Below are 17,097 nucleotides of genomic sequence, written 5' to 3' on the forward strand. Positions count from 1 at the left end.
CTGTGAAAGAAACTTAAACAAATAATTTCAGCAAATGGCATCCCCTCACGATAACATTCAAGGAAATCTCTTATATAATCAGTTTCCTTTTATCAGTCCTTAATTCCCAGGAAACTCCTTGCATCTTGAAACACCTAGTAACTTAAACACTGAGTTAAACTAAGGATCTGATTCAGAACCCACATGAGTCAGTGAGATCGGAAGTTATCCCTTTCTTTGAAGAGATAACTTCAGTGGATTTCAGATCTTGTCCTAAGTGACTACAGACATACTCCTACATCTCTGCAAGAAGGAAGTTTAACCACACAGTTCAGGTCATATTTGAACAGCAAACACAGTATTTAACCAAACAGAATAGTATCATATGGGCTTTTTGCCATTTAACCAAAGAGAATGGTATCATATGGGCTTGCATAACCTGGCAGGTCGGTGAAAAACTGAGAACCTTGATCTCCCAAATCTTAGCTTTCTTCTCTATGCATTAGGCCTTGCTGGTCTTAATATAAATCAAGACATTATCTTTCTATTTTGAAGAGAACATTTGTGAGGCTGAATATGCTGTATAATATAAGAATGGAGAAACCAAGGACAAAACAATCAAAATGCTTCTGTAAAATGTGATCAGTGGCAGCAAAAATGCTAAAATGAGATTTTTTTAGAGTATTTTAAGAGAAAGTCATTTGGGTCTGGTACTCTAGATTGGGTTGCTACTGGATCCACTGTTAAAAATTGGATATATGCATCTGATTAATTTTCTTAGACTTCATATATTAAGAGTAGGAGCACATCCAATGAAGAACAAGAGAAAATGGACTCAAGACATTACTTGGAGGCTGCACAGGTGTTCAATCAGCTTGTCTGTGCTAAGGTTACATTGTAAGTATCCTTCAGATATTTAGTGAAGAAAAGAAAAAGAACTATGTTCAGCGCAGTACCTTTCCCAATTTCTCTATCACAAGTAAAAATGTAAATGCAGTTGTAAGACAGCAAGTGGAAGCCTCCAAGTAGGCATCAACAAAGTAGTTTTGTAGTCCTGAAGAACTAATTATGACAAAAAAGTATTAGGGCTGTTCTGCCCTGAGGGACTGACATTAATCTAGAACTGCTGGCACTCAGTCACTTTTCCAACTCAGGATTATGTTTCTTCCCATAGATATGTGATTTCTAAGATTATATCTGTACAGATGCACAACCTAATGTTCTTGGAAAATTCACTATTATTCTGGGACACTCAGGTATATAGAAAAAATAAAAACGAATGTCAAATACATCTCTATAATTGTGACACTAAAATCTAGTGATGTAAGTCACATTCAAGTATCTGTGTTAGCCTGTAAAATAATTCATTACAGAGGATTAAATTATAAAAAAGTCTTTGCTGTATTCTATGAATAAGAGAACATGGAGAATATGTGTGCAGTATTTACCTAACAAAAAATAACAGGTATGACTAGTATAGTTCCAAAGACCAGAATACTGTGCTAAAGCTGATCCTTAAGGCATGCACAGATAATAGAAAGCGATACATGGAAAAGGCCATCTAAGTCTAGCAAGCACTAATCTATACTTGCATTTGTATCGATTTGCTCACACAAACTATTTCTGTAATTGGTAACTCTGCCAGTATGAGTTAGCATTTAGTCTTAGATGGACCAGATGGACAGAGAGTTAGAGACAGGGTTTTTAATCCCATTATGGAGATTGATAACTCTAATAGAAGGATTGTATGACTTGCCCAAAGATGCTTTGGAATCATAAAGACATTAGTTTACTTCCCTTTTCCACATTCCATTATGGTGTCCTATCCAGAACACATTTTGGGAAAAGGTAGTTTTTGAGCTAATTATCATGTGCTGTGAAGTTCATTTGCCTCTAGACAATGTTTGCTGTGTTATATATATTGTTTTTTCTCATGTATAGTTTTTTTTTCTTCTAATTGCTGTGCAGATTGGAAGTGAACTGTTTTTTAAACTTCTAAATTCTCAAAACTGTGTAAAAAACTGCAACTATCACATAAATGAATAGACTCATTTCTCCCCTCTTACAAAGCTTATGTAAGTTACTGTTTGAGTGCAAAGTACTTACGAGACTTAAATATAGAATATATTTAGGATAGGATATGGAATCACAGAACTGAAATCCCTGACTTGAAAGGGACCCATGAGGATCATTGAGTCTAACTCCTGCAACCTAGAGACAAATCACCTCCTTCTTGAGCACCAACAGTCTTGGGGCCATGACCGCTTCCCTGGGATGCTTTTTTGAGTGCTTGACCATGCTGTCTTGGAAGAACTTTTTACTAATATCCAGTCTTACCTTCCCCAGATATTTCTAATATCCCTCTTACCATTCCCTTGTGTCCCATCAGCAGACATCAGAGAAATCACTCCACTCCTCCCAGTGCAGTTAGTTTGAAGTAATTGTAGTTAGCAGAGGCTTTGTACAGCTAAAGTTGTTATGGTGGTGAGTGCTTTCCTCCACTGTGAGAATGACAATTTTCTTCTCTAAATGCATATTTATAGGAATTGCAATACCAGTAGCAGTTGCTGAATCCAGTGGCCAATCTTCACCTGATCTTACACATTTTCTGGACTACTAATAGAACTCAGTGAGGTGAAAAATGGATATATTTTGAGGATAATTAGGTTTAAATTAATTGTCTTAATCCTACTTCATTACATCATGCCCAAATAAGGCAGTATTATTAATTGAAAAACCTAATAAATTAATGCACATGACACAAGCAATTCTGGTTTTTTTTCTCTCTAATGAATAAAATGATGCTGGACCATACTACAAATGGCTACTGCTAAATATATTTTTAATGTGCAAAATAAAATCCAGGTAAAGTGCTTAGATGAAATGCCTAGTCTAAACCAACAGAATGTTTCTGTAGGAATAATAAAATTTTTTCAAAGTTTGCAATCTCTGCCTGTGTTTACAGAGATGCTGACTCAATTACATTTTGTGTGAGGTCTCCTTCTTTCACCATTATTAGAATGCATATAACATTATTAGAAGTATACAAGATATGGAAGTGTAAACTGTGGCCATTGTCATTATTACTTATAATAAAATGGCCATGAATATTAATTCTTTAAATTTTCACTGTGTTAAATTTTCACAGCATCTAGGGTGGCAGTAGAATGCACAGATTCAGAGCTACAGTAGGACTATTGCAAAACAACCATAGCTGGTTGGGGTTTTTTTCCCAGTACTAATTATTAGATGCTTCAAAGAAGGATCAAGGTTCCCTTGTACAAAATATTGACATTTATTAAAGGAAAATAGTCTTTCTTGCTCTCTTGTTCACTAGTAAGGTATACTAAGATATGTCAGTTATCAACTACCTGTCAGGCATAGCACTCTTCTGAATACTCACTTGATTGCAAGCCTAGGATAAGTGTTGGAGATTACTTACTGCAAATGACAGTGTTTAATTTTATGTTACTGTAGAATATTGCATTACGGAATATTCTGCATGTTATATATTTTTCCCCAGTCCAATGAACTGATACTTGAAAACCTAAGAACTTTATCTTGCTAGTGCAGTCCAATGTTTTTAAAGTGTTTTATCCTGGATCCTTCCCTTATTCCTTTGCTTTCATAGCAGAATCAGAGAAACATTTTAAAGTCTTAAATTGTGTGCTTAAAGTGGGCAATGTCCAAAGACTAAACAAGATACAATTCATTTTTTAATACTTTATTTTTTTCCCATACCTCTTTACTGATAGTGAGGATTTTAGTTTTGCCACTGCCTTCAATCTAAATGCTATAAAGTTATAAAGTGATGTGTAAAAATCAATAGTACTCACAGTCCCAGTTAAGCAAAATTTAGCAGGGCCTGTATTTTTTCTTTTGCATCCTCTAAATAACCATGAAAAAATTTAGAATGAGGCAATTTGGATTATACTTAAATGCAACCAGAAAAACTAGATTGCAAAGGACACTGGTCTCAAGACACATATTTTTAGTAATAGAAAGAGTTGTAAGAAGATGATTTCCATATCATTACACCTCCAGGATGAATAAATATACTGCATGAATTTGCAAGTTAATGCAATCTGCTCTATGTTCATATGTCAAGCCCCAAAAATCTCTCAATGGGAAATCAATAAGGCCTCTGGAAAAATAAAATCTATGAATTTCATATATTTATTTCAAACTCTAGAATCTTTCATTAGCTGCTGATTCAGAAAGTATTTCTAATATGTTCTGGTGCTTGTCTTTTCCTTGGATAAGATTTTAATAGTTAAATGGTAAGTGATATAGCAATGTAAATTAAAATAACACCTAAAAGTATGTTCTAAAGTGATTGAAAACTGTACTTGTATTGCTAAAATGAAAGATTACCACAGAAGCAGATCTCTTTCCAGGTATTCTCTCACTTTTTTTGAATCATTAAATATAAAACTTTTTATAGTTTTATATTTATAGCAATCTACTGAAAAGATTGTTATAAATATAAAACTATAAAAAGTTTTATATTTAATGGCACTAGGAAATATTTTTTTAAGCCGGGATTTTGAAGAGTTATTTGTTTTTTCCTACTTAATTTATTGAAAAAATGAAATGAAATGAAATGAAATGAAATGAAATGAAATGAAATGAAATGAAAACTTTCTTACTGGTACCATGTATTGCCAAGAAGAACATGCAGCATTTTAGAGTATTAGTACCAGGTATTTTTGCTGTCTCTGTTTTAAAACAGATAAATCAGACACACATTAAGGATGGACCTCTTGAACAGAATAATTTACCTTTTAATTGCATGTAACCAGACATTAGGCAAGATCACATGAATGCCTCACAATCAAGGGTTGAAATGTGTTAGTGAGAACAATGGTTTAATAACGAAAGATATACTGATGAACATTGGCTTATGAGATGATACTAAAAGAGAAAAAGCAGTAGTTCAAAAACATTTAATTTTACTGGATACCTACATATTTAAATCTGGTTCATTTGCATTGGGTCCTCACTGTATTGTATTCTGGGGATAATTGACACATTTTTGTGATTTCCTAACATTAATAAATCCCTGATTTGATTTTATCTTATTAAGTGACTTTTTTAACATCATAGAAATTGTAATCCTCACCCTGCCATGCCTGAAAAATGTAAGCAGTCCTAGTGAAGTCAACAGAATAATTCATGTGGAAGAAAAGCTATTCATATGCTTAGGAGTGTTCAGGTCTTACATTTTTTGCATGACTTCTCAATGGTGAGAATGCATATAACTTTACAACAGGCTCACAGTAATTCTACATGGTAGAAAAATGTGTGTCCTTCTGATCTCAAAAACTATTAAGGTGGGAAAGAAAATTACACCTGCTGACTATTCCATATTTTTGTTCCATAACAAATCAAAATAATTACATATGTTACTAGAGAAAAAGAATTTTATGTGAATAAAAATAATTAATTTTCAAGTGAAAGGTGGATTAAATTATCAACCCGAATGCCTGATAGCATTTCAACCTTCCACATTTTTTATACTGACTTTAAAAAGGCTTTAGATTATGACATGAATTACTTAATTCCTTTCAGATCAAGCTACATCAGTATTAACTTAATCAGTTCCATCTTCCTCTTTTTTGCCACAGATGTTCCCCTGCATGTATTGATTAAATACTTTATCTAAACTTAACGTATAGTTCTATCATTCTCTGATAGAGTTAGCAAGCAACACAATATAAACATTATCCCCATAAAGAAGCTTTTCCCCCCCGTGGTTTTTAGTAATATGGAATTTCTAGATTGACATAGTACTAAAAGCAAGGGTGAGTTTTGGCCTGTTTGCCCAATTATATGGCCATTGGAAATCTTTTGGGAAAAGGTTAGACAAGCATTGGTTTGAATTAAGGTAGGTATCATCTTGAGACAGGGAATTGGAAATTATGATTTCTAGGGGCCTCTTTGAATATTATTTTTTAATTTAGCTGTGTCTAATTGTTACATACCTACAAGACAAGCATTGTCAATTTAAAATTGGTGATTTAAAGATTTAATTAATTTATGATTTCAAGCAATTACATGAGTCTAAGTCAAGAAAATCAGGAACAAATTTATTAGAAGTGAAAAAGCAGCATTAGACTGCTGCTTTTATCCAGCTGCAAAGTAGAATAAAATGCTGGTATATTTTCCTAAGAAGGCTACGAAGTTGAGGAGAGGGGGGAATAATTGCTTTGAATAATAGTACTGTTCAGATGGAGGACGAAAGAATTCTTTGGTTGAATCTTAAAAATACACTGGGTAAGCAACACTAATTAATTTTGGCAACACAAATAGTTCCTCTTGCTGTAATTGCTTAGCTGTTTACGGTTTTTTAGTTGGTTGGTTGGTTGGGGTTTTGTGTTCTTTTTTTGCTTGTCTGTTTGTTTTGTCACAATGATCTAAATAACTAAGAAAGTATTTGCTATCGAAATTTTTACAGTGGGCTGTCTGAGAATGGATAGCATGTTAATGGGATAACAGGAATAAGAGAAGACTTCATAGTTTCTTCAGATTCCCAAGGTTCTGCTTTTGTTAGCCTTGCCAGAGGAAACAATAAAACACGAACTAGTGAAATAATTGAGAATTTACTCTACACAAATAAAATTGGTATGGAATATATGGAAGTTTACAGAATTTGAAGATTAATAATAGCAGAGTTAAAGCTATCATAGTAAGTGTAAATATATATATTTATCAATATACAATGTAGTCTGTACCACAAGCTGTGCTACAACTTCTTGTTTAGATTTTGTTGAGTGATGCCTTGGTAACTCAGACCCTCAAATTTTTTCTTTTTTCCTTCTTGCATTTCAGACTATGATGGAAAGCAAAATGCGTACATTGTACACAGCCTGAGCTTTTATTAACTACACTAAGACACACTTCTCTCACCACAAATTTATGTTGCTCCAGACGCCTTACAGGATTTCCTTCCTGTACTCTCTCTCTCCTCCCAGCAGAATATAACTTCCTGTATTTTCTTTGTCATAACATTTATCTTCATTATTCCTCAAATTCAACAACTTCAAAAACCTTAGAGAACCACATCCTGCTAGATAGCTTCTAAGTTCTATTGCCCATGAAATGGACATCCACACTCTTTTGAACCTTTTGGTATTTAGTGAAAATCTGGTTAAATGCCATTATACAGTGTGGGTTCTACCTGAAACTACACCACAGGGATTTTTTTTCCCAGATGGAAAAACAAAGATATAAACTTAAGGCCAATTTAAATGCGGGAAAAAAAGTAACTTAACTGCAGTATTTTGAAAAAGAGTAAATTGCTTACTCTTTGGAAAGAGTATTTTTTTTTTAGTCAGAGGCATAGAGATAAATCTGCAGCGGTACAATGTCCTTCTGTACTATACTTAGTATGACTGAATTTCCATTTTTCTTAAGATGTCATTTTAGTAACGTCAAAATAAAAGATATCTATAAACCCATAGTTAGATAATAAAATAGTTAGAAAAGTAATATAGAAAGAACTGAGGAGGAACATTCTAATTGGCATATCTGAGAAAAGATGTATTGGAATTGTAGAAGATTCATAGGGTAACAAGGATGACCAACGCATTTAACAGTTTCTTTACACTTCTTTACAAGGAGCAAAAGCATAAGGAAGGATTTTTCAGTCTGGGAAAAAAATCTGGACAAACCAAAGAATCCCCCTTGTCCCCTGAAAAAGTTTGGTACGGGTTATGTCAGAGATTGCAAAATCACTGGTGGCACAAATTAAGCAGGACATCTAACAAGTGCCAAGGCCAAGAAGACCCAGGTTCAAAACAAGCAAAATTCTTCAGACAGCAGCTACATTTTCTGTGAATCTCCCCACTACAGTACATTGTCAATGCACAGACTTGACATGAGATCAAACGGAGCCTGGACTAACACTGAAAAAGACAAAACAAAGGAACTCCCTGACCTGAAAGCAATTAGTGACTTGGAAAATATGTGGGGGCAGTCTCATATGTGACTGCTCTGTTCTTACTAATCCCTGGGCAGTGATGGTTTGGGGCCTTTGGCCAAATAACAAAGATCCTATGGAATGCTGTTTGCATTTGCTCTCATATAAAGGCCAAGGGCTGATTTCAAGAGATGCTGCAGTTTTCCAGTCTTGCTGGTTCAGGTGCAAATCCTATATATCTTTATATCAAACTGGTGTTATCTTGCTGTAGAGTTTCTTCAGATGGGGTTTCTATGAACACGAAGCGTTACAAGGTACCTCATCAAAGTAGTTTTCCTAGGGTAAAACTTTGGGAAGTCTTGTGAAAGTCAACTTTTTTTCCAGATGGAAATGGGAAGCATGTGATGACACCTTGGGGCAGTAAATATATCTTTGTCTTCAGGAGGAAGAACCTCAGAGGGAAAATTAAAAAATATATGAGCCAGTCATTTCAGGGATCCACTAGCTGCTTCAAGACAGCATATTCCAGTGCCTCAATTGCTCATACTGGAATATAAATCAGGATATATTTTACCTTTGCAACCTTTAGAGAGAGACTATAATTAAAGACAAAATATGATTCTTAGAAGATTGCTTGCGTGATTTTGGATTGACAAAAAAGTTCTCTCTTTAATTTAATTGATTAAAGTAGTAACTACATCACTGGGACAGCAGCACCCCCCCCCCCAAACAAACAAAACCAATCCACCTCCCCAACAAATCAACTCCCCAAAACTCAAAGAAAACAAATTAAACCAAACCCCAAACAGACCTATAACTCATGTATAGCAACTATTTGTAAAAATAAAAAAGCTCACATAGTATTTACCTTATCTCTCTAAATTTCCCACACAATCTTTTTTTTTTCTTTTTCAGTACAGCAAACAGCTGCCAGAATTTGTAGATTACAAATGCAAGGATTTTCACAGAAAAGTGGTTCACAGAAATGTCCTTGATCTGGTAATACTACTCATCCTCCCCTGAGCTTAGCATTTTGCTGAATATACTATTATTTTTAATGAATAAAGAAGATGAGTTCTGTGGAAATACCCTTGCTTTCAGCACACCATTGGCAAGTTTCCAGAGAAAATTATATAATAGCAGTAACATAGAGCACATAAGCAGCCCTTAAAAACAGATTTTTATTGAATTAATGGAAAGGCAGTGATGTTAAGGAAGCCAAGCTATTTTATCCCTTATGTTCCATCTGATGGTATAAATGGTTTCTATTTCTGGGTTGAGCAGGAAATCTTATTTTGTCCTCCAAATCCACATGAATCCAATTTTCAGAAATTTAACACACATACCCTAAAAAGATACATAGGGCTTCTTTAGTGTCAAAATTACTGAAAAAAACTCTTAAAAATCAATAGGATAGACAGAAACATAAACAAAGCCAAGAGAACCTCCTTTTGAATGTGATTTAACAGCAAAATTATTTTTTAGGTTTAGTTCTTCCTTGATTTTTTATCTGAAAAATACAGTCCATTGATCTCAATTTTCAGAGAAAATGTTAAATACAGTGATCAATCCAGTGTAGTATTTATATCTGGAAAACCAAGCAAAAGCAATACAAATCTGAACATGCATTTTACTACCATGAAACTAGTCACTTCCAATAGGAAAGCATGATTTGAGCAATGATGGATATGAGTTGCTTCTCTTTAACATTTTAATGAGAAATACGCATTCCCATTCATTTTCATGAGAGCCAGCATAATAGGATACAAATCTTCAGAGAATTCACTAGCTTCTACTATACAAAACTCCCTTGGTCTAAGTAGCACAGCCATAATTTTGCCATGTAGCTCTGTATCTGATCAATTACTCTATTTCAGGAAAAGTTTTTAGTGTCAATGAGCAGAATGCTATTTATTGGGTAGACATTTAGAAAGCCAAACCCTAATGTGACTAATGTACCATTGATTTTCTACAGTAGTATTCAAACAATTAGTAAACTAGGGAACAGATTTGGAGCAGAATCTTGGGTGTAACAAAGGTACAAATCTACATTCAAAGGACTATTTATTGCTTACCTTCAAGAGACAGGATTGGGAAGAACTACTAACACTGGCAAAGCCAAATCAAGAACCATTTAGCTGGCATAAAAATCAAGTACAATTTCTAGTGTAGTTTGTGATATATTAGCAAATGTAGCATTTTAAAAACCTTTAACCTTCCTAACTTATGAGAGGAAATACTGCAGAACAGCTTGAAACATATAGCTTATTTATACTACCTTACTGTTACAGAAGAAAGGAGAAAAATATGCAGTGCCTGAAAAAGACTGAAAAAAATTACATCATAGCAGTATTCTTCTGGGTTTTGTTGTGGTTTTATTTAATCAATTTTCCGGAATTACGGAGACACTTCTAAAACATATTGAAAACAGAAAATGGGATACAGAGAATACAAGGAAGCTTATACTGCTGAAAAAGGAAAGTTACTCTTAAAAATACCCTATACTTATAAAAGAAAGCTCAATTAAACAAAAACAAAAAAAGCTTTTATCAGCTTTAAATTAAAATAATTACAGTTGGAATCATAGAATGAAAACAAAGGAGTAGCTTTATAATGAAATGAATGAATTTATTTCTAAATACTCTGACAGAAGGGTCTAGTTTTATTTTCAACATTTACAGGGAAGCTCAGATTTCAAAGTGCTTATGAGACAGAAAATCTTTTCAAATGCCTCCTTAATTTTTTGCCAAAAACTTTCTATCTCCATGCTTTCTTGACCCTAAATTTTGAGCTTAAATGAAAAATAAGTATGTTCTTTTCAACCTCTTGGATAAATAACAAAGTGATTACAATTGGTTAAGCAGGTCTATGATTAAATGCTTAAAACAAACAAAATCCTCTCTGCACATGAAGCACCCTTAGATCAACAATCAGATCATTGACCACTATCTCAAATTCCAGAATTCTGCATTTTGCCAAAGTGCCTGATTTCCTGTACCTTATCACGTGATATATGTGTACATTCTACATTCTATGTATATGTATAAGGTACATTCTGTACCTTATCACGTGATACGTACCTTATCCTCTTACATATGAGGACTTTTCCGTTCTTTCGCTTGAGCTGACTCACATTTTTTCATTATACAATTTACCAGACTAATTCACCAGTTGTATGAAAACATATTTTGATGCAGTTGAGGCATGTCACCAATGAAGGTCTCTATGCACTCATGTCCTCTTTTTGCTTGCTTTTTTTAGGGCTTGTTTGTTTTTTGTTGGTTTTGGGGTTTTTTTGTTTGTTTGTTTGTTTTGTGTGCAACTCTGATTTCTACCAGCTTTTAAAAGTTCATTTTTCTCCATTAGCATGGAGGGGATCAACCTGATCCCAAAACTTTTTACATCTCTCCCTTATGTAAGAGTACTCCTCCCTGGTTATGGGGAGTTCTTCCAAAGACAAACAGTGACCAGCAAACTGCTGAGCAGTCAGGTCAACCAGCAACTTCAGGACGGTGAAGAGAAAGTAGTGTAACATCTTTAAGTGTGTCAGATGACATAAACAGCCAAAGTGAGTTATTGTTTCTTATTTAAGGTAATGACATTCTATCAATTTTTATTGTTGCATGATGCCTGAGATTGATGTATTACAGGAATTCTCTAACCTGGCATGCTTTTTGTTACCATCTTTAGCAATGACAGCACTACACCATTAACTGCACAAGCCTCACATTTCTCTCGTATGGTATTCACAAATCCAGGTTCCTTGCTGTGTTCTCTACATTCATTAAAAGACTATAAAATGCTCCTTGTGGTCCTAAAATTTTGGAATGTACAAGTGGACTTCAGCTCCAATCTGCAGTGCATACTGCTGTGTCCAGCCAGGTAGGGCTTTCTCCTTCACAACAGCATGCTGCCAAACTGCGTGGACTTTAGAACAAATGAAAGGTTCCCAGGGGTGTTTGTTTTCTCTGTAGGCACACATTTGCAGCAGCCAGGCACAGATTCCCTCTGCTGCCTCTCCCATAGGGTTAAAAGCTGGTGAAGTGCTGGCTCATGACTCTGTACATTATTATGTTGCAGTATTTTTTTTATCACACTCTGGTAACTTTTAGTCCACAACAAAGAACTTAAACTAAAGGGTAATTAAACAGAATTTGACTGATCAATAGAAAATAATTAATTTACTGCAGAGCCTGTATTACTGCCTGTTTAGCTCTATTTTTAGGTGTTGAGATCTTCCTAGGCACATGGATTAAGTTACAGGATCCTGAATGGAAGAAATTTGAAGGGACCGTGTTTGAGATACCAGAGTGAGAGCAAACACCCTAAATGAGCTTGACTGGCTCAAATCCTATGCCAGTGAGAAAAAGAGTGATATTTAGAAATCAAAATGAGTTTAAAACAAAGGATGGAAAGAGGAATCACATTTATTTCTTCAATATGTGTAAAATGAACAAAGATCTTAAGAAGCTGGAAGTGCTTTTAGGATGTGAAGGGAAAGCTGAACTACACTTAAAAGCCAGATGTTACGCCTGTGGGTTTCTAGTGCAAGAACTTCATTTATTAATATCTAGTAATTAAACAGTTTAGCATGGCAAGGAGGAATAAGTTCATTAGAGAAATACAAAATAAATAAAATGGTGTAGGCTACTGGAAACAGCTGCTGAAATAGTGCCAAATGGTGAATATTAAAATGAAAGCTGAAATATTACAGGTAATGAAATATCACATCACCTATACAATAAAGTACCCTTAAAAAAGGTAAAAAGTTTTGAAAAGTTAAGAGGTGCAGTACCTGGCAATCTGTTACTTCACTGTGAGTGCACGAATTTTCAAAGGATTCCATGAAGGCACTAATGCTCAGTCTAGGATTAAACAGTGGAAGTACTTTTTCCTTCACTTGGAACAGAACCTATGTATATACATAACAAGTTATATCACACTGTGGGATGATCACATGGTGATTTTGGCTGGGATAGAGTAAATTTTCTTTACCGTAGTGAGTATGGGGTTGTGTTTCACATTTGTGCTAGAAACACCATGTGTGACAGCACATGGACATCTTAATGTTAATTATGATTTAATGTTAATGATCAGCAGTGCTTACAAGGAGTCAAAGCTTTCTCTGTCTATTGCTTGTGGCTGCTTTTTTTCCTGCCTTTCACCACAGGTAGGCTGTGGGTGCACCAGGAGCTGGGATGAGACAGGGCACAGCTAGGACAATAGACCCCAACTGACCACAGGGATAGTCCCTATCATGTGGTGTCATGCTTAGCATATAAAGCTGGCAGAAGGAACATGGGGGGATGTTTGGAGTGATGATGATTGTCTTCCCCAGTCACTGTTATGGTTGATGGGGCCCTGCTCTCCTGGGGATGGCTCAATATCTGCCTGTGGGAAGCAGTGAATTAATTCTGTGTTTTGCTTAGCTTGCACACACAGCTCTTGCTTTCCCTATTGATCTGTCTTTATCTCAACTCACAACTTTTCTGGCTTCTGCTCTTCCAGTTCTCTCCCTGATCTTACTGGTGGGAGAGTGAGCAAGTGGCTGTGTGGAGCTTGGTGGCTGACTGGGATTAACCATAAGAATGCTATACAGCTGAAGCCACAGCACTCTTTTTCTATTTTATGTGACTGATATATGGCATGGTATGTCTCTGTTGCTCTTAAAGATTAAGATTATATGTAGCAATCCTCCACTTTCTTCACCACTGCAGCCTGACTGTAATTCTAACCACAGATGCACATTTTCTTTAAATATTGAGATGTAGAAGACATCTTTCCCTTTTGCCTTATGTTCATCACCCAAATCTTAGAATTATAGGTTATTAAGTAATTTGTTGAATTCAACTAATGGCCAATGATTTTTTTTTTTTAAGTAAGAAGTCATAACTGAAAAAATTTCCCACAGCTTTAACACAAAAACCCCCAAATCTGTACTTATTGTTAGGTTTATGACAGCATATTTAGAAAAGGCTGGGAAAAAAAAATACCGGTAGTTGTGATTATGTGTCCATTTCTGATTAAAGCTGATGGAAAATTCCAGGACAATTGTACAAGATGAATCTGGCATCACAGTAATGCTAGACTTGGTTTTGTCTCTGCTTAGTTGCTTGTGAGAGTGGAATGCTTGTGACTGTCAAGATCCTGCAGTACTAATTGGAACTCAGTATATGCTCACTTCTCTTTGACAAATGCATCTTTTACAGAGAAGAAACTTTCATAGCAGAACACCAGCTCTCTGTACTGTCCTAAGACTGCCTCATGTATGGTGCTACAGAAGTTGAGGTGAATTGCTGGAAGAGAGTTACAAGTTCTGACAGTGAATCTGTGCTCCACAGGGAAAGCAAGGAGTTAAACATTTCTGGGAATGAATGACAGTGATGTTCCTGAGGACTGCCCCATATACCAGCACACTACAAAATACTTAGCAGGGCAATTATCAATGGGCCTAAATTGCAAGATCACAGTTAAATGTCACCAAGATCCTTCTACATAGTAATAACAGCACAGATTGCCTATGGAGGATTTTTGGCAAAAGTAATTCAATGTCTCCTGACACAAGGAAATGAATCTCGAGCAAATGACTTCTGCAAGTTCCATGAAGCTACATTGCTTCTAATTGCTTTTTCTGCCAGGACTTCTAGAATGTTCTGTAACGTGCCAAGTCTACCTAAAAATTATTTAAACCAGCAATACACCAAGATCTGTCAGAACCTCCAACACTTCTCCTTTGTGTCCTATCTCCTCCATATTTATAACGACTGTAAAACAACTTGTTAATAAACGTTAAAGTTGTTTTTATTCTTGCAATTATCAGAAAAAGAAAATTCTTTTACTTAAAGCCTGAGGCCCACTAGGGACAAAATGCAACCCAAATTTCAAGGTTTTTAAACTGCTACTCTCCTGACCGAAGAACTAGAAAAGGACCTAAAGATCTCCTTTGCACGAATGTTGGCATAAAGTCTGTTACATAGCATTTATAAGTGTATTTTTAAAAATAATTACGTGGCAGCTCTTGCAGAGCTCAAGAGAGAGCGGGGTCAGATTTCGCCGTTTCCCACCGGCTGTACAGGGCAGGGAATGCAGGATGCCCGAGCGGCGAGCAGGGTAACCTCATCCCAGCGCAGCGACAGTGCGAACGGGCGGGCTGGCCGCTGCCAAGCGCGGCGGGCACAGGGCGGGCACGGCATTTCTGAGACACGGCTTGACGCGATCCGCCTGGCGCCCAAGGATGCAGGCGTTTGAGGACTGGTGCCCAGCAGAGGATCGAGCAGAGCAGCGCTTCCAGGCGCCCCGCGGCTGAGGTCTGACACTGACTCAGCCGCCGCTGGGCACAGGGCAACCCCTGGAAGTCAGCCCTTCCCATTTTAAACGGGTACCTTTGTCCCTACCAAGGAGAGGCTTGAGGCGAGGGAGGCGCGCAGCTGAGCAGGGGGAGGAGCGGCTCGCCTCTGAGCGGGCTCGCTGAACTCTGAGGGGAGCAGCGCAGCCGGGACCGGCCGCGACCCACAGGAGCCCTCCGGGCGCTGCCGCCGGCGCGGCCCCGCCGCCGCACGGCCAAGCCCCGCCCCCCGCGCGGCCCCGCCTCGCGGTCATTGGCTGTCGGCTCTGCCCACCAGCGAGCCCCGCCCCCTCTCCCAACCTGGCGTTCTCTTCCCGCCCCCCGAGTGGCCGGCTCGCCCTGTCAATCACTCTCGCGAGGGGCGCGCGGCGCGTCCCGCCCGCCCGGGCGCCTGTGCCGCGGTGGGAAGGGGCGGGCGCTCGGGGCCGCCGCCGTTTCCCTCAGCCTCGGAGCGCCGCCCCGGCCGGCCCCGCTTCGGAGCCCCGCGGCAGGGGCGGGGCGGCTCGGGAAACAGTGCCCGGAGGTGAAGGGCTGATCGCTGAGCCTGTGCCTCGCTTCTCTCGGCTCCCCGGTAGGTCGCTGTCCCTGACCGCCTCTCGAAGCGGCGTCGGTCGCGGCAGCCGCAGCACCCCCTGGGCCGCGGCCTCGGACTGGCTCCGTCCCCGTTTCCCTGGCGGCCGCGGGGCGGGCGGGGGCCGCGGAGCCCCCTGAGAGTGCGGCGGCGGCCAGGGCGGCCGTGCGGGCCGGGGCAGAGAGAGCCTGCGGCGGCGCGGAGCCGTGCCCCGGGCGGGTGCGGGGAGCCGGGAGCGGCGGTGCCGGCGGGGCTCGTACGGCGCTGGAAGGGCCCGTCGCCTCCCTGTGGCTGCGCTCCCGGGTGGCAAAAGCCGTGGCTGTGAGACCTCCGAGTGCGCTCTCCTGCAGGAGTTGCTTGCGGCGGTTGGGGTTCCCTGGCTGGCGGTCGGTGTCGGTGCTGCTGGCGGTGGTTGGTCCGACCGACAACCGAGCTGGGTTTGTAGGAACAAGTAAGTTTGTTTTCCTGTTCGTCGTAGCAGGTTGCAGGAGTACGGTTGTGCTGGGTTAGCAGATTAGCAGGTTAGAGGCGAACTGAGCTGCCAGTGTTCTTTTCTTTTATTCTTACGTTTTATTTTGCTTTTAAAGAAGTTATTTATAGGCACACTCGGAATGTAGTGGTTTTAAATTTGATTAATTAAAATCTCTAAAAGTGATATTTCAGTGATTGGCCATGGAACTTGGAGACAGTTTATTTTCAAGCATTCCTGTCCATTTGGCTGGTACACCCTTAGTGAGCATTGTAGTGACATGCAATGTGTAAAAGAATTTGGAATATAATCAAAGATTTTTCTTTTTCCTGCTGAATTTGTACTTAAGATCTTTTGTAAGTACATAAATAGTTAGAAATAGATACTGTGCACGCCGTTAAGCATGATTATAAGAGAAGCACACTGTTAAGCATATTAAGCCTTGCTGCCTGGGTTATGACTGCTTGCAAGGATAAACAACGTACCTGCTCTTTAGACTCACACCTCTTCTGAACATAAATATCTAGCGGATGCATTTTGTCCTGAGCTGCACTGAGATGTTAAAATCAAAGAGGGGAGTAATGCAATTTTACTTTAGAGGGAAAAGATGAGATAGAGGTTTCTGTGCTAACTTTATTTTAGGATATGCCTTCTCTCGACCTCAGTATCCTTTAGTCAGTTTCTTTTTAATTGAGACGTTTCAGTAGTTAAACTGTATTTGCAGTGGAAATAAGTGGCATTTTGTTGGGCTGACCTGAAATGGAAAAATTACCTGGCAAACAGCAGACTATTTACATCAGTTGAGAATGACT

At 38.4% G+C, this 17,097-nt stretch overlaps 1 protein-coding gene across 7 annotated transcripts in view; it reads left to right on the forward strand.

Annotated features, from left to right (window-relative positions):
- Positions 1-15,608: 15,608 nt before the first annotated feature.
- CSNK1G3 (casein kinase 1 gamma 3) overlaps positions 15,609-17,097 on the forward strand; it is a 74,958-nt gene continuing 73,469 nt past the window's right edge. For 5 of the 7 annotated variants that reach the window (XM_085043781.1, XM_085043784.1, XM_085043785.1 and 2 more), the window contains exon 1: positions 15,611-15,816. The gene's annotated coding sequence lies outside the window, so the exon portion shown is untranslated. Of the gene's footprint in view, positions 15,817-16,160; positions 16,268-17,097 lie in introns of those variants that run through there. The other 2 variants (XM_085043786.1, XM_085043782.1) reach the window with 2 other exon arrangements.

Source organism: Lichenostomus cassidix, chromosome Z (genome assembly GCF_008360975.1).
Source record: "Lichenostomus cassidix isolate B80296 chromosome Z, HeHo_3.0, whole genome shotgun sequence".
Classification (NCBI taxonomy): domain Eukaryota; kingdom Metazoa; phylum Chordata; class Aves; order Passeriformes; family Meliphagidae; genus Lichenostomus; species Lichenostomus cassidix.